This window comes from Drosophila miranda (genome assembly GCF_003369915.1).
Source record: "Drosophila miranda strain MSH22 chromosome Y unlocalized genomic scaffold, D.miranda_PacBio2.1 Contig_Y1_pilon, whole genome shotgun sequence".
NCBI classification, from domain to species: domain Eukaryota; kingdom Metazoa; phylum Arthropoda; class Insecta; order Diptera; family Drosophilidae; genus Drosophila; species Drosophila miranda.
The window spans coordinates 1442563-1461269 of NW_022881603.1; the positions used below are offsets into that span (position 1 = coordinate 1442563).

Genomic DNA, 18707 nt, shown 5'->3' on the forward strand with positions numbered 1-18707 from the left:
AGATGAAGAAGGTCGGCGAGAGTGTGAGCAGAGTGAAGCGCACAGCCAAGGGTGCTCTTCTATTGGAGCTCAAAGACGCCTCGAAGGAGACCGCGCAGCTGCTTCGCGAGGACATAGGCACTGTCCTAGGAGGCAAGGTGGAGGCGCGAGCACTCACCCAGCAGACGAGGCTAGAGATGCTCGACTTGGATGAGACGGCTACCACGGAGGACGTGAGGAAGGCCTTCAGCGAGCAAATGGCGATTACTCTCGATGCGGACGCCATTAAGAGTTTGCGCCCAGGCTTCGGTGGTACCCAGCGGGCTGTTATTTGCCTGCCGGCGACCCTTGCGACGAAGGCGCTATCCGTTGGAAAGGTCAAAGTGGCATGGTCCGTCTGCCGCATACGGGAGCGAAACCTGCCGTTAAAGTGCTTCAGGTGTCTTGAGATCGGCCACGTTGCACTAAATTGCAAAAGCTCTGTGGACAGAAGCGGGTGGTGCTTCCGCTGCGGGTCTGCGGAGCACAAGGTAAGCGACTGCCACAATGAGGCAAAATGCTTCCTTTGTGTCGGAAAGGGCAAGCCCCACACACACGTAGCTAGTAGCCACAGGTGCCCCATGGCACCCAAAGAGAAGGCAAGTCAATACGCTGGACATGGTTAGGTTTTACCAAATAAACCTAAACCATTGCGAGGCTGCCACAGATCTGCTCTCTCAGTCGGTGCGTGAAATGAGATCGGACGTTGCCATAATTAGCGAACCCTACATTTCCCCCGAGGATGGATTCTGGGTCCAAAGCTCCTCAGGCAAAGCAGCAATATGGGCTTGCGGTAAGCCTCCTCTGCGGCCCTCAGTGTGCGTTGAGTTCCGACATTTCGTCAGGGCAAAACTGGGGAACTTATGGATTTACAGCTGCTATCTCCCCCAAGCTTGAGCCGTCATAGCTGCGCTGCGGCGATGGACGAATTGGCCGACGACGCCAGGCACCACAAACCAAATGTGATTGCTGGCGACTTCAATGCTTGGGCCCAGGAGTGGGGCAGCGACATCTCCTGAAGCAGCAGCTCGGACGCCATATACAAGGGACACGCACTGCTTGAGGCCTTCGCTGCGCTGGACGTAGTATTGTTGAATCAGGGGACCGCGAATACCTTCAACAGGGGTGGCTCTGGGTCAGTCATTGACCTTACATTCGCCTCTAGTAGCCTTTCCCCTCTGTCCACCTGGCGCCTGGGGAACCACTATACGGCCAGCGACCACGAGGCAGTGGTGTTCTTGATAGGCGGAGAAGGTGGTTGCAGACTGACCAGGGCAACGAAGACAAGCCGGAGAGCAGCCTACAATCCCGAATCAATGCGGATTCCTAGGTTCTTGGAGGCGCTGAGGCATATGGAGGTCGGAGGCTCAGCTCAACAGATGGTCAACCAGCTTTTGGAGTCCCTACTGCTCGCATGCGATGCCAGTATGAGTCGTAAAAGGCCATTCAAGGGTAAGCAATCGCCGACCTATTGGTGGAACGACGAGATCCAGGAGCTAGAAGGCTGCCTGTCAGCTAGAAGGCGATATCAACGGGCTCGCAGAAGGAGTGGCACTAGCTGGCCAAGGCTACAGGCGGAGTACTGCGGAGCTAGAAAAGCGCTAAAGAACGCTATCAAGGAGAGCAAGAGGGAAATTGCTTCCTGCAGCTTTGCGACTCAGCCGAGAAGGATCCGTGGGGACGTGCCTACAAGACGGTAATGAAGCGAATGCATGGCAGCAACGCGGGGTCGCCGTCTGACCCAGACCAGTTGCGGAAGATTGTTGAGGCATTGTTCCCATCCGGGGCTCACGGTCTTGCCATCAGTGCCGGATTCTGCTGACCAGCGTAGTCCGCTCAGCCATGACCTACGCAGCAGACGTATGGGCGGATGGCATTAAAGTTGCCAGCTACGCTAGGGGCGTAAAAGCCACTCATCGCCTCTGCGCGCTCCGGATCTGCTGCGGCTTTCGGACCATATCCGACGACGCTGCCCTAGTACTGGCGGGTGTCCTACCAATCGACCTTCTGTTGCTTGAGGAGAGGGCCGTGGCCGAAGACATCCGGGCCGGCGCGGCAAGGAGAGACGCGCGCAAGCAGGCCCGTGAACGAAGCCTCAGAGCATGGCAAAGCCGCTGGGACGGCTCTGATAACGGACGGTGGACACACCGCCTGATTCCGGATGTCCGATATTGGATCGGCAGGCGACACGGTGCGGTCAATTTCCATTCCACACAGCTTCTGAGCGGACACGGCTGCTTCAGCCATTACCTTTGGAGGTTCGGCCACGAGGACTCGCCGAACTGCTCGTGGTGTGGCGACGCCACTGAAGACGCTGAGCACATCATTTTTCAATGTGGGCGCTTCTCACTTATTAGGGAGGAGTTGTGGCGAGCCGCCGGCGGGCAGCTCACGCCGAACAACTTGATCGAGGCGATTGTGGAAGACCCCATGGTATGGTCGGCCTGGAGCAACTTTGCAGCCGGCGCCATGAAGGAGCTGCGTAGGTGCGAGCGCCGAAGGAACGAGAGTGGCTAGGAGGAACCATGGTGCATGCGAAGCATTGCTTTGCGGCCGTCCCGCAGAGACCCGGAACTTCCTGCCGGTCTCTCCAACTCAATACAGCTCCCTGTCTAGCTATAGTTAAGTCCCAGGCTTATAAAATTTAATAAAATTAAGAGTTAATACAGAATAAAAAAAAAAACACACACACAGCTGCCTGTCAGCTAGAAGGCGATATCAACGGGCTCGCAGAAGGAGTGGCACTAGCTGGCCAAGGCTACAGGCGGAGTACTGCGGAGCTAGAAAAGCGCTAAAGATCGCTATCAAGGAGAGCAAGAGGGAGTGCTTCCTGCAGCTTTGCGACTCAGCCGAGAAGGATCCGTGGGGACGTGCCTACAAGACGGTAATGAAGCGAATTCATGGCAGCAACGCGGGGTCGCCGTCTGACCCAGACCAGTTGCGGACGATTGTTGAGGCATTGTTCCCATCCGGGGCTCACGGTCTTGCCATCAGTGCCGTCGCACACCAGCCTGCATATTCGGTCGAACCTGTCACGGAGGACGAAACCGTCGCCCTGGCCCAAAGCTTAAAGGCCAAGAAGGCTCCAGGCCCTGATGGAATCCCCAACCGTGCGGTAAAACTGGCGATGGCATACAACCCGCACGAGTTTGCTAAGGCATTCACGCAGTGCCTGCGGGAAGGACTATTTCCGCCGCAGTGGAAGTTGAAACACCTGGTGCTATTGCCAAAGCCAGGAAAGTCGCCGGACGATCCCTCCTCGTTTCGACCGATTTGCTTAATCGACTCGCTGGGGAAGACTCTGGAACAGATTATTGGATAACTAGCTATGACAATTAGTAAACGAATGACAGTACCAAGTTATATTTTTCTTTAAAGATTATTTATGTATTTCTTGATTACTTTTTGCTGCAACACCGGTCCACACACTCAATTCGAGATCACACAAAAGAAAGGGGAAGTGGACACTTCAAGTGTGACCAGACTAACTTTACATAATAATACTTAATATATCGATAGTATTATTTAATAGTATTTAATGTTATTATTTGAATGTGGGAATAGGCGTATTCCAACACGACCCCCTCAAAAATAACATTAATCATCAAAATCATAAAAATAAAAATAAATGTTATCAGCATTAAATCAAAAAGGTAACATTCAATTGTTATTCTAATGTGGTTGGTGTGCATTCTGGGAAGTGTTATGTGATCTAGCATTTGCTCTAAGGATACGGGGAAAACCCAGAAAACCCCGATCAGATCACTTTAAAATTAGATTAACATAAAATTAAATTACTTTAACAATTCATTGGTTCTTTTGGTTCAAATCAAAAAAAAAAAAAATAAAATAAAAAAAAAAATAAAATATGAATTAATGTAATAAATTTGTTAATAAAGCATCATGTTCATGTTTTCCTTAAATTGGAATCATTCTTCTTGTAGTAGTCCTAAATTGTTCCGCAGTTCCGCAAATTTTCCAGCAGGTAGTGGCTTCGTGAAGATGTCAGCAAGTTGGTTGTCTGTATTAATATACTCAAGAGAAATCTCATTAGTTTCTATCTGTTCTCTTGAAAAATGATATTTTATATCAATATGCTTTGCTCTTTTATGACATGAGGGATTATTTGCAATGCTAATACAGCCTTGGTTGTCTTCATAAATTTTAATGGGTTTGTCGAGTTTAAGATAAATACTATTTAGAAGAGACTTTAGCCATAAAGCTTCTCTTACAGCTTCAAATAGCGCCATATATTCAGCTTCAGTTGATGAAGCTGCCACTGAATTTTGTCTTTTTGTATTCCAACAAATTAAATTGGAATCACATAACCCGTTGTACTTTTTCTATCAATCTCATTACTACCCCAATCGGAGTCTACATAGCCAACTAATGTATTTTCAAATGAAGTATTCTTTTTAAATATAAGCTTCATATCAATAGTTCCCTTTAAATATCTAATAACCCTTTTTAAACATTGCCATAACTCAGCATTGTTCTTGCTACTATATCTACTCAAGATATTTACAGCGGCAGCTAAATCTGGTCGTGTACACAGCATTATGTACATTAAACAGCCAATAAGGTTACGACATGGAGCATTGCAGTCTTCATCTGAGTTAAGTAACTCATAATTTAGTTTATATAGTAATGGAGTACTGACTAAATTGCAACTATCCATGTTAAATTTATTTAAAATTCTTATTACATATGCAGCTTGACTCAAATATATTTTGTCTTCAAACATTTCTACTCTGATACCGATAAAATGTTTTATCTGATTTAAGTCAGTCATTCTAAATCTTTCGCTTAAATACTTTTTGAAATTTTTCATTCTATCCATATCCCTTGTCACTATTACTACATCATCAACATTAAATAATACATATATGTTTTTCTTTATTACCCCTCTAACAAGAATATATTTGCAACGATCCACGGGAGAGTTTTCAAAATCGAATTCTTTCAATGCTTGCTCAAATACTTGAAACCAGCATCTAGCTGCTTGTTTGAGCCCATAAATGGCTTTGTTCAGTTTGCATACATGCCCAGCACCGCATGATACGCCCTGAGGAGGCCGCATATATATCTCCTCACTTAATGTACCATTGAGGAAAGCTGATGGACTTTCAAATTAAACTGGACTGCCAATGATAGTACGAACCTAAAACTGGCAATTCTAGCAACGGGAGCAAATTTTTCTTCATAGTCTACTTGGTACTTTTGAGTAAATCCTCTTGCAACCAGTCTAGCTTTGTATTTTATTGGGACTCCTAGTTCATTATATTTAATGGAAAATACCCATCTACTGTCTACAATATTTTTGTTTTCTGGCTTCTTTATAATTGTCCAGGTGTTATTAATTTCATGGGCATTTAACTCTGTATTTATTGCCTCCTCCCAATCAGATTTATCATTCCTAAAATTTATTTCATCAAAAGAATTTGGAACTTCATCAAACATTATATGGGCATTTAATATAAATTTGTTAAAGCTTTTATCATGTTCTTTATAAGACACCTTCGGCTTAGACTTTAACCTCTCACTTTTTCTACTAATTATATTAGTATCCTTATTTTCTTCACGACAATTATCTGGCTGATCAGCTTTTTCACAATCCTTACTCTCATTCGGGATATATAATTCCTTACTATCATTCAGGAAATCAGTTTTTCTTTTCCTACTTTCATTCGGAAAATTCAGCTTTTCGCATTCCTTACTTTCATTCAGGCTTTCACATTCCGTACTTTCATTCGGGAAATTAAACTGATCACATTCCTTACTCCCATTCAGGATTCCACATTCCGTACTATCATTCGGGAAATAAAACTGATCACATTCCTTACTCTCATTCAGGATTCCACATTCCGTACTATCATTCGGGAAATTAAGCTGATCAGATTCCTTACTCTCATTCAGGAATTCTTGTTGACTTCTTTCCTTACTCTCTTTCGGGAAATCTGTTGCAAATCTGTATGCTTGGAATTTGACTACAGGTATATCCAACATACTTGTATATTTAACAACAATTACTCCATTTTTTGATATGGAGACACCACCACAGTCAAACTTAATTGACATCCCTACCTGTTGCAGACGCTTGACAGACATGAGGTTTCCTGCTGCCTCCTTGCAGTAGAGCACATCCTCCAGTGTGATATTGTGTCCATGTGCAGCCGCACAATTCCACGCTTAGTGTCATATAAAAACTCGCCTTCTTTTGCCACAGCGATTTTAATTGGCTGCTCCAATTCGATGCAATCGGCGTACAGCGAGTCATCATTGATCAAATGATTCGTTGCACCAGAATCGAGTATAAAACCGAGTTCATTATTTATTTGATCACTCTTTGTCATTTTCCGCATCATTAATGCGAAGCCGTGGCCCGATGCTGCAAGCTGAGCTTGTTTATTATGTTTATAATTTTCTTTATTTTGATTTAACCTTATAAACTGGTAACAGTCTTTTTTCATGTGCCCTTCTTTGCCACAGTGATTGCATTTAATGTTACTTCTAGCTTTTCCCTTAAATAATATCTTTTGCCGTGTGTTTCTAGATCCAAACGTTTTACGATTATTAAAATTGTTATTATTTCTTACAACTGCCTTCATGACTTTACTACTTGTATCAGTACTGTTGAGTCCAGGAACGTGAGAATTGCGGATAAAACACAATCGCTTATCTTCATAGGTACTTAGGCGTTGGTTGCGTTTTATTTCCTATTTGCAAAAGGAGGTTAATACATTTTATTCTTATATGTAGGTAATATATCTACGCACGCTTCGTCTTTTCTCCCCGCTCTTTCTTCGACTGCTCAAACTAATGTGACCTTCTTGTCTTTTCATAGTGTGGCCATTTTTCTTCTCTCTTTTTTCTTTATGTAGGGTATCTGTGCCCTTGCTTAAAACTAAGTATATATAAGCTAATGTTTCTCGACAACATCCCCACCACCGTGAATCAAGCACGCTCGTGATTCACAATGTGTCTAGCTTTGCCAGCATACAGGTTGGGCGGTGTAGAACTCCAGCCGTCGTCTTTACAGTGGCTGAGCGAACCTGTCCGTCGCGTCCAGGCGTGACTGCTAGAATAACTCCCTTTTTCCATTGAGATCGATGAAGGTTCTTATTACAGATAAGGACAATGTCCATTTCAGCGAGTGGTGGTGATGCCACTTTGTCCGTCTGCATAAGTCTGGTAGGTACTCATTGAGCCACTTGTTCCAAAATGAGTGGGAGATCTGCTGAGCGATGCGCCATTCCTTTCGAGTTGGCTGGTACTTCTCCTCTTGTGGATGTGGTGTCTGGCTAGAATTGGGAGAACCTAAAAGAAAGTGATTAGGGGTTATCGGATCGTCTGTGGGGTTATCCAGAGCAATGTGTGTAAGCGGTCTGGAATTTACTATGTTTTCAGCGTTACACATTAGGCTATACAGTATGTCTTCTTTCAGGTTTTTGTCATGCAGCGCGTGTCCTATGGCCCTCTTCACACTGCGTACCAATCTTTCCCAGCACCCACCTGCATGGGGGTTTAGCGGGGAATTAAACAGCCATTCGATCTGCTTGGTTGACAGCTCGTTCGCTATTCTAATGTGATCGAGGTCCTGTAATTCTCTTTTCAATTCACGCTCAGCTCCCACCAAATTGGTACCATTGGTACCGCGCCATGAAGTTATGCAATACTCGAACCCACGTATCTGTTGTCAGGTCCCTGGCAATTTCCAAATGAATTGCTCTTATTGTAAGGCATCTAAATATGCATATCCAGCGTTTCTCGGTACTCCTTCCTCTTACAACCAGAAACGGTCCCATATAGTCGATTCCAGCATATGAGAATGGGCGTACGTACGGAGAGAGTCTGTCCTTAGGAAGTTGTCCCAATGGCATTTTTGGTGAAGCTCTCTGGATTTTACAAGTCATACAATTTCTAGCTGCACGGCGAACCTCCTGTCGGCAGTGTGGTATATAGTACTTTCTGCGTATTTCTGCAATAATTGTGTTTTCATTCTGGTGTTTCCATAGCTCGTGATAATGTCGCACGATCAATTTTGTAACGTGATGCCCTTGGGGCATTAATATTGGACGCCTGGTTTCTTCTCCAACCGAACATGCGTTATTAATACGCCCATTCATGCGGATCACTCCTCTTCCGTCTATGATCGGAGACAACTTCCACAGCTTGCTGTTCTTTTCGATGCACTGTCCAGTCAATAGCGCCACCCGCTCATCATGAAATGCAACATCCTGTACATTGCGGATCACTATGAGTACAGCTTCTTCAATTTCAGCTACATCAAGGTAGACTTTTCGTTTAATCTTACGATCACACATCCTGTAGACCCAAGCGACAACTCGCATCAGCCTTGTAAATGAAGAGAACCTTTCCAGCAACTCCCTGAATACGATATTGACAGATCCATCTGAATACATCTCATTGATTGATAACGTAAACTTGCTTCTTAGTTCCAGTTCCGTGTCACCAACGTCTGAAGTTCCTAGGTTCCATTGACTTGCGTCCTCTTGAAGGAATTGAGGGCCTCTCAACCAGGAGGTTTCTCGAGTTCCAGATCTGAGTTTGGTGCCAAAGTCTGCCGGGTTATCCTTAGTAGGCACCCAATGCCAATCTTCCAACCTTGTGGCTTCAAGTATCTCGTCAATTCTGTGTCCTACATATGGCTTATATTTTCTGTGATCTGATTTAATCCATGCTAAGACAGTCTTGGAGTCGGACCACATGTGGACACATTTGGGGTTGACGTCGTGACCCTCAAGAATACATTTCCTGAGACGAGTTCCTAGCACTGCCGCCTGTAGCTCGAGCCTGGGTATGGTCGATAGTTTCATTGGGGCACACTTGGTCTTTCCCATTATAAATGCGGACTTCCATCCAGATTTCGTACGTATGCGCCAGTATCCAACTGCTGCATAAGCTGACTCACTCGCATCGCAAAATATGTGTAGTTCAATTGGTTCCCCAAAGAACTCTTCAGCGTAACATCGGGGTATCCTTCTCTTGCATGCTTGGCTTAGGCTGCGCAACCAACATTTCCATTGCTTTATATCGTCGCCCTCAATTGGCTGGTCCCACTCTGTTCGCTTTTGCCATATTGACTGCAGAAGCAGTTTAGCGATCAGGGAATATTCGGCTAGAATTCCAAATGGGTCAAACACAGACATAACCACTCGCAATACTTCTCGCTTAGACGGTATTCCTGATTCTGAAAAGATTGATGCGTCAATTTTGTTAAACGAAAGTGAGAACCCAAATTCGTCGCTGCGTGTACACCAGTACATTCCCAGGACCTTTTGATAATGCGAAGATTCATCCCTATCAAGAGTTATGGGTTCAGCTACTTGTTCGTTACCAAAAACCTTGTTGAAGAATTTCGAATTGGACACAAACTTTCTCAGTTCGAATCCTCCCTTTTTGTGAATGTCAACTATCTCCTTCACGACTCTCACAGCCGATTCTTCGGATGAAAAACAATGCACCAAATCGTCCACATAATGGTTTTTAATAATGGCATTCACCGCATCTGGATACGATTCCTTAAATTCAAGTGCGTTTCTATTTTTCACATATTGAGCAGAGGCCGGTGAACATTTGGCTCCAAAGGTCATGACCTGCATTTCATACTCCTTCATCTCGTCGCCTGGATTCTTCCTCCATAGTATGCGTTGGGCACATCGATCCTCCTTTCGTATTATGACTTGGTGGAACATTTCTGCTATGTCAGCACAGACTCCAATCGGTTTCTGTCTGAACCTCATAAGAATGTCCGTTAGGGATTGATACCCGTCGGGGCCAGTCATGAGCATGGAGTTTAACGACACTCCATCGACTTCTGCAGCCGCGTCGAAAACAATTCTCAACTTGCCGGGCTTGTTAGGATTTAAGACCCCAAAATGAGGCAGGAACCATTATTTTTTCTTGTCCACTTCCAGTTCATTGCTTGTGATATGCCGAATGTATGACTTTTCTTCGTATGCTTCCATCAGGTCGCAGTATTTTCTGTAGTACTCTGGATCATGTATAAATTTTCTTTCCAAAGACAATTGTCTCTTTATTGCCATTTTCTTGCTGTCAGGCAAGACGACGTCATCCACTTTCCATAGTAATCCCGTTTCAAAACGGTCACCAATACGTTTTGTCGTGGTTGATAGCAATCGGTTCGATCTCTCAGTTTCTCGACCTTCTACATGGTTCCATTTCGCACATCCATTTCCGAATTCGTGATGTAGTCTCGCACCAACTGTTCAATGTGCTCGTCATTGTGTTTAACCAGATGTACGGCCTTTACATTACTCATGGGTCCTGATCCTCCGCGACATTTTCCATACGCAACCCATCCCAGATTGGTTAATGCAATGGCTGGCCCAACGTATCCCATAGATCTCATTTGCTTTGGAGCTATCAAATGTAGGTTATCTAGTCCGATTAGTATTTCAGGTCTAGCATTTCTATAGCCTTTCACAGGAATACTCTTTATGTGTGGGTATTGCGAACTTAGCTCAGACATGTTTACGGATTGCTTCGGCAGCCGTAAATCCTTAATAGCCCTTTCTCCGTTTAGTGCATAGACCATGCCTCCACGTTCATCAGATATTCCAATATTTAATCGGCTGACCAATTCCGTTGATGTCTTTTCTCCAAACCATTGCAATGTCAGACTTTCTTTGGGCCCATGTAATCCTAACTCGTCTGCCAGGCTTTCATTTATAAGGGTTACTGCAGAACCTTCATCCAAAAAGGCGTGGCACCTCACTATTTTATTTTTAGCATGAAGATTAACAGGCAATATCTTAAACAAAATCATTGAGCTAGCCTCATGCGTTGCTGTTCCTGTGAACTTTACTTCCTCGCCTGGTTGATTAACTGATTCTGCATGGAGCAAACGGTGAATGCGTTTGGCACATCCATCAAGTCCACATTGGTGATGTCGTCTACATTTTTGACTACGATGGCCGTACTTTAGGCAATTGAAGCATAATTTTCTTTCCCTTACATGCTGCCATTTTTTTTCAAGTTCTAACTGGGCAAATGAGTTACAGTTTTCCAAGTCGCGTTTCCCATTGCAGGCGGAGCACGCCTTCATGGTTACAAGTCCGATGTCGTTTGCATGGAATAGTCTCGACTTCTCCTTCTTTGGCTTGAACGTCGCCTGATCGTCAACCAATCCTGCGTCTTGCACTTCTTCGGCCAATCCCTGAAGCCATAGACTTAAATGACTGATCGATTTTTCATCTCCTAGTTGCTTGGAATGGCGTGCCCACTCCAGTCTCTGTTGCACTGGCAACTTTAAGATTAACTCCTCCATTAATGTTGGGTTTTTTAACTGCTGATGTGCATTAGCTGCTTCTAAGAATGAAGCCAAGTTTTGTACCTTCATTTTGAACTCTACTTATTGTTTCAATCTCCCTTCGCGAATGCTCGGAAATTCTCTAACGCGACTAATCTGACTTTTTACGAGTTTCTCCGGTCTACCAAAATTTTGTTTAAGGGTCTCTAAAACATTTGAAACGTTAGAACTGTGAATAAGCAAACATTCAACGGTCTCCCTAGCCTTGCCCTTTATTGCCTTTTGGAGGCGTAACAAATTTTGCCTGTCACTGTATCCGTACTCTGCAGTGGTCATAGTGAAAGCTTCGTTGAACATTGGCCACTCTTCGGGAGCACCATTAAACTCCGGTAGATCGTACAATTTTCTTTGCGTTTCCTGAGAAGGAACCGGTTGCCTTGGTGATGAGACTGCGTCTGATATCACTGAGGGCTCAGCCGTGGTTGATTGTGGTCCTGGCTCGCCAGTTATCCTTCCACTAATACCAAGGGATCGCAGAAGTATATTAGTTTTTTCCATTTGAATTTGATTCATCCGCAGAACTTCCATTTGGAACTGCTGCATTTGCATTGCATTGGCCCGCTGACCTTCTTGCATTTGGCGCCACATCTCCATCATAACGTTAACATGTTAACGCCATGTGATTGGGCTTCTTTTGATGTGCCGGGCCCGGCCCCCTCCATATTTGAGGCTTCACCTTGCGCGGATTCTCTTTCCACTTTTCCCATCTCAACGTTGTCCTCGTCCATTTCATCCGTTGCCCTTAATTTGCTCATTGCTCTGGTAATCATCACCCGCAGACTAACCTTTCCCCAAATCAACAATCAAATTGGCATTTACCAAACAAACCACAATCCAGAAATTTTCACTCGATTTCATCAGCCAACTGCGCACTCAAGCCTCTAGTTGCTGGCCCGCAAGAACTTCGTTGGTTAGAGCGAGATGGCAGTATGTGCACGATCTCGCATACATACATATAAATGTGCGCTTTTTTCAGCTGCCTGACGTGCGCACCCACGTTGGCCTCCGTGTTCTGCAATGTTTATTATCCACCCACGAGCGAGATGACCGTCTCCTTGTGGGTTCCGTCGCTTCTCCAATGTCCAGTATACTTCAGTGCTTGCACCACGAGTCTTTGCCCGTCTTCATACAAACTCCAAGAACTCTAGCGTCATTGGCTTCCAAGAAGCGAAATAAAAGATGTTGAGTCCAGGAACGTGAGAATTGCGGATAAAACACAATCGCTTATCTTCATAGGTACTTAGGCGTTGGTTGCGTTTTATTTCCTATTTGCAAAAGGAGGTTAATACATTTTATTCTTATATGTAGGTAATATATCTACGCACGCTTCGTCTTTTCTCCCCGCTCTTTCTTCGACTGCTCAAACTAATGTGACCTTCTTGTCTTTTCATAGTGTGGCCATTTTTCTTCTCTCTTTTTTCTTTATGTAGGGTATCTGTGCCCTTGCTTAAAACTAAGTATATATAAGCTAATTTTTCTCGACAAGTACTTTCATTTCTTAATTTGGTCTCGTAGTCGAACAATTTATTTTTTACAAACGCTAATAATAGAGTTTCATCCGACAAAGTTTCGATTGCCGTGATGACACCATTATAGGTTGAAGGTAGAGTCTGCAGCAAATGTGCCATTTTGTCCATCTCATCCATTTTAGCGCCCGCCCCTAACAACTCACTCACTGTTTCATGAAAAATAACAAAATGACTCGAAAGTGTCATTTCAGTTGAGAGTTTGAGTGTTATTAAACGTTTACGTGCAGCTAATTGCGACGCAAGGCTTCTACGCTCATATATTGCGTCTAAATTCTTCAGAATATCACGTGCCGAAATGTCGCCTGCCGCGAAGTTTAGAAATGCGTCGCCTAAATATTGAATTAAAATGCTCTTCGCACATCGCTCTGCCTTTTTCCAATTATCATCTACTTCGTTAGGCATTATGTTATCGACTACTTGGAGCACCTCTAATTCAGCAAACAAAGCTCTGATTCTAAATTTCCATATAGAATATTTCTCGCCACAAAAAGGCTTAATATGTTGCTTATTTCTTTCCATTTTCTATGTATGTATATATTACAAGAACGCACGCGGAACTAATTTTACAACTATTTGTTATTAATTTAATTTATTTAAATTGGCGCGGACTGGGCCCATAACCTATTGGAAAACTAGCTATGACAATTAGTAAACGAATGACAGTACCAAGTTATATTTTTCTTAAAAGATTATTTATGTATTTCTTGATTACTTTTTGCTGCAACACCGGTCCACACACTCAATTCGAGATCACACAAAAGAAAGAGGAAGTGGACACTTCAAGTGTGACCAGACTAACTTTACATAATAATACTTATTATATCGATAGTATTATTTAATAGTATTTAATGTTATTATTTGAATGTGGGAATAGGCGTATTCCAACACAAATAATCCGTAGAAGACTGGACAACGCCGTCGAGGATGCTGGGGGACTTTCACCAAACCAATACGGCTTCAGGAGTGGGAGGTCAACGGTGGACGCCATAGGCAGGGTAGTTGACATAGCCTCCAAGGCAGTGGAGGGAACTTGATGGAAGGGCGGCAAGAAGGAATACTGCCTGGTTGTCACCCTAGACATCAGTAACGCCTTCAATACGGTGAAGTGGGAGTGCATCCTGGACTCACTTAAACGGCGAGGTGTACCCCAATACCTTCAGGCAATCGTAAGGAGCTACTTCGAGGGGAGACTGCTGGAGTATAATACGGCGGCCGGCGCGCAGACTCACGGCATAACGGCAGGCGTTCCCCAAGGATCAGTGATGGGTCCCATCTTATGGAACATTGCCTACGATGGAGTCATGAGATTAGCACTTCCAGGCGGATGTCAGCTAACCTGCTACGCAGATGATGTCGCCCTGACGGTGGTAGCCAAGCACCTGGACGTCGTCGAAGCAAATTGCGACACCGCAATCCAGCTGATTGCAGACTGGCTTCGTTCTGCGGGACTAGAGCTAGCCGCTCATAAAACCGAGGCAGTATTGGTGAGCACCCGTTCGACTGTGGAGACCGCTCACATCAGGGTTGGCGACCAGAGACTATCGTCGAAACGAGCCATTCGGTATCTGGGCGTGATGATCGACACCAGGCTCAGTTTCCGTGAACACCTAAGCTACGTCCAGGAGAAAGCGGCAAACACGAGTCGGGCGCTGTTCCGAATACTGCTGAACACCCGTGGCCCGAAGCAGGAGAGGAGGATTCTGCTGGCTTTCGGACCATATCCGACGACGCTGCCCTAGTACTGGCGGGTGTCCTACCTATCGACCTTCTGGTGCTTGAGGAGAGGGCCGTGGCCGAAGCAAGGAGAGACGCGCGCAAGCAGGCCCGTGAAGGAAGCCTCAGAGCATGGCAAAGCCGCTGGGACGGCTCTGATAACGGACGGTGGACACACCGCCTGATTCCGGATGTTCGATATTGGATCGGCAGGCGACACGGTGCGGTCAATTTCCATTCCACACAGCTTCTGAGCGGACACAGCTGCTTCAGCCATTACCTTTGGAGGTTCGGCCACGAGGACTCGCCGAACTGCTCGTGGTGTGGCGACGCCACTGAAGACGCTGAGCACATCATTTTTCAATGTGGGCGCTTCTCACTTATTAGGGAGGAGTTGTGGCGAGACGCCGGCGGGGAGCTCACGCCGAACAACTTGATCGAGGCGATTGTGGAAGACCCCATGGTATGGTCGGCCTGGAGCAACTTTGCAGCCGGCGCCATGAAGGAGCTGCGTAGGTGCGAGCGCCGAAGGAACGAGAGTGGCTAGGAGGAACCATGGTGCATGCGAAGCATTGCTTTGCGGCCGTCCCGCAGAGACCCGGAACTTCCTGCCGGTCTCTCCAACTCAATACAGCTCCCTGTCAAGCTATAGTTAAGTCCCAGGCTTATAAAATTTAATAAAATTAAGAGTTAATACAGAATAAAAAAAGAAACACACACACACAGCTGCCTCACTAGCTGCCTGTCAGCTAGAAGGCGATATCAACGGGCTCGCAGAAGGAGTGGCACTAGCTGGCCAAGGCTACAGGCGGAGTACTGCGGAGCTAGAAAAGCGCTAAAGAACGCTATCAAGGAGAGCAAGAGGGAGTGCTTCCTGCAGCTTTGCGACTCAGCCGAGAAGGATCCGTGGGGACGTGCCTACAAGACGGTAATGAAGCGAATTCATGGCAGCAACGCGGGGTCGCCGTCTGACCCAGACCAGTTGCGGACGATTGTTGAGGCATTGTTCCCATCCGGGGCTCACGGTCTTGCCATCAGTGCCGTCGCACACCAGCCTGCATATTCGGTCGAACCTGTCACGGAGGACGAAATCGTCGCCCTGGCCCAAAGCCAAGAAGGCCAAGAAGGCTCCAGGCCCTGATGGAATCCCCAACCGTGCGGTAAAACTGGCGATGGCATACAACCCGCACGAGTTTGCTAAGGCATTCACGCAGTGCCTGCGGGAAGGACTATTTCCGCCGCAGTGGAAGTTGCAACACCTGGTGCTATTGCCAAAGCCAGGAAAGCCGCCGGACGATCCCTCCTCGTTTCGACCGATTTGCTTAATCGACTCGCTGGGGAAGACTCTGGAACAGATTATTGGATAACTAGCTATGACAATTAGTAAACGAATGACAGTACCAAGTTATATTTTTCTTTAAAGATTATTTATGTATTTCTTGATTACTTTTTGCTGCAACACCACTCAATTCGAGATCACACAAAAGAAAGAGGAAGTGGACACTTCAAGTGTGACCAGACTAACTTTACATAATAATACTTAATATATCGATAGTATTATTTAATAGTATTTAATGTTATTATTTGAATGTGGGAATAGGCGTATTCCAACACGCCCCCCTCAAAAATAACATTAATCATCAAAATCATAAAAATAAAAATAAATGTTATCAGCATTAAATCAAAAAGGTAACATTCAATTGTTATTCTAATGTGGTTGGTGTGCATTCTGGGAAGTGTTATGTGATCTAGCATTTGCTCTAAGGATACGGGGAAAACCCAGAAAACCCCGATCAGATCACTTTAAAATTAGATTAACATAAAATTAAATAATTTTAAAAATTCTTTGGTTCTTTTGGTTAAAATCAAAAAAAAAAAATAAAATAAAATAAAAATAAAAATCAAATATGAATTAATGTAATAAATTTGTTAATAAAGCATCATGTTCATGTTTTCCTTAAATTGGAATCATTCTTCTTGTAGTAGTCCTAAATTGTTCCGCAGTTCCGCAAATCTTCCAGCAGGTAGTGGCTTCGTGAAGATGTCAGCAAGTTGGTTGTCTGTATTAATATACTCAAGAGAAATCTCATTAGTTTCTATCTGTTCTCTTGAAAAATGATATTTTATATCAATATGCTTTGCTCTTTTATGACATGAGGGATTATTTGCAATGCTAATACAGCCTTGGTTGTCTTCATAAATTTTAATGGGTTTGTCGAGTTTAAGATTAATACTATTTAGAAGAGACTTTAGCCATAAAGCTTCTCTTACAGCTTCAAATAGCGCCATATATTCAGCTTCAGTTGATGAAGTTGCCACTGAATTTTGTCTTTTTGTATTCCAACAAATTAAATTGGAATCACATAACCCGTTGTACTTTTTCTATCAATCTCATTACTACCCCAATCGGAGTCTACATAGCCAACTAATGTATTTTCAAATGATGTATTCTTTTTAAATATAAGCTTCATATCAATAGTTCCCTTTAAATATCTAATAACCCTTTTTAAACATTGCCATAACTCAGCATTGTTCTTGCTACTATATCTACTCAAGATATTTACAGCGGCAGCTAAATCTGGTCGTGTACACAGCATTATGTACATTAAACAGCCAATAAGGTTACGACATGGAGCATTGCAGTCTTCATCTGAGTTAAGTAACTCATAATTTAGTTTATATAGTAATGGAGTACTGACTAAATTGCAACTATCCATGTTAAATTGATTTCAAATTCTTTTTACATATGCAGCTTGACTCAAATATATTTTGTCTTCAAACATTTCTACTCTGATACCGATAAAATGTTTTATCTGATTTAAGTCAGTCATTCTAAATCTTTCGCTTAAATACTTTTTGAAATTTTTCATTCTCTCCACGGGAGAGTTTACAAAATCGAATTCTTTCAATGCTTGCTCAAATACTTGAAACCAGCATCTAGCTGCTTGTTTGAGCCCATAAATGGCTTTGTTCAGTTTGCATACATGCCCAGCACCGCATGATACGCCCTGAGGAGGCCGCATATATATCTCCTCACTTAGGGCTCGCGCACACTATAGCTGAAAGCGGAGCTGAAAGCGGAGCTGAAAGCGGAGCTGAAATCAAAGCTGAAAGCTCAGCTGATCTGAGAGCTTTTCTCAGGCAGAATCAGCTTGCAGGTGCGTACATTGTCGGCTGATCTGATTGCTGAAAGCTGAAAGCCATAGACTCTCTCTCTCTTTAAACGTTACCAAAATGTTGTCGTCGCGCGTGCGTAAATTGTTGCTGTGCGAAAATGTGCAAATGAAAAAACTATTAAATGAAAGGAAAATACGCAGAGAGATTTGGGTGCACGAAATTTTTCGGAATCGCCCGGTACTTGGGGAATTTCACCATATGTATGAGCAGCTTCGAACGTTCCCAATAAAATTTGCCGAATACGCAAGAATGCAGGTGGAGACCTTTGACTATATTTTAAATAAAATTGAATCGCGAATTCAAAAGCAGCAGACATTCCTTCGAGAACCAATTGGACCCAAAGAAAGACTTTTTGTTACATTGCGGTTCGTAAAGGAAGCTTTTTTATTTTTATTGTTTATTTTTCGTTATGTGTATGTATATATATATGTATATGTGTATGTATGCAATTAGATGTATGTATGTGTAATTAGACTATGTATGAAGGTATAATGTATGAAAAGTGTGTAAGGTGTGTAACATAAAAATAATAACAAAAATAAATAATAAAAAATAATAATAAATAAAGAAAGAAAGAAAGGCCTAAAAAAATATATAAATTATGAAAATAAATAAAATTAATCTTCCTCCAAATATTTGAGGACGACATTTTGAATGTCTGTCCTCATCCGTAGTTTTTGGCTTGCTGACAGGGAGCTCGGCAGCAAAGGTATTAAACTTTTGAAAAATAATAAATCGTCTGAGTCTTTGTTATTTGTATTATTTTCAATGTCCATTTCCAAGAGTTTTAATTTTTTATGTTCGGTTTCTATTAGTTCGTTGTCCATGTCTTTTTGTCGTTTGTTATGTCGTTTGGACGGTCCTGGCTTTTCGATGTCATCTTTTGTCAAGGCAATTTCAGTGTCGTACAGTTCAGC

At 43.8% G+C, this 18707-nt stretch overlaps 2 long non-coding RNA genes across 2 annotated transcripts; both read right to left on the reverse strand.

The window, feature by feature from the left end:
- Positions 1 to 6693: 6693 nt before the first annotated feature.
- LOC117189423 lies at positions 6694 to 7157 on the reverse strand. The gene is made up of 2 exons (XR_004473402.1): positions 6795 to 7157; positions 6694 to 6734 (listed from the first exon to the last, which is right to left on the reverse strand). It is a non-coding gene; the product is annotated as an uncharacterized LOC117189423 (long non-coding RNA).
- Positions 7158 to 12595: 5438 nt separating this feature from the next.
- LOC117189422 lies at positions 12596 to 12785 on the reverse strand. Its single transcript, XR_004473401.1, has 2 exons — positions 12697 to 12785; positions 12596 to 12636 (listed from the first exon to the last, which is right to left on the reverse strand). It is a non-coding gene; the product is annotated as an uncharacterized LOC117189422 (long non-coding RNA).
- Between the last annotated feature and the right edge of the window lie 5922 nt (positions 12786 to 18707).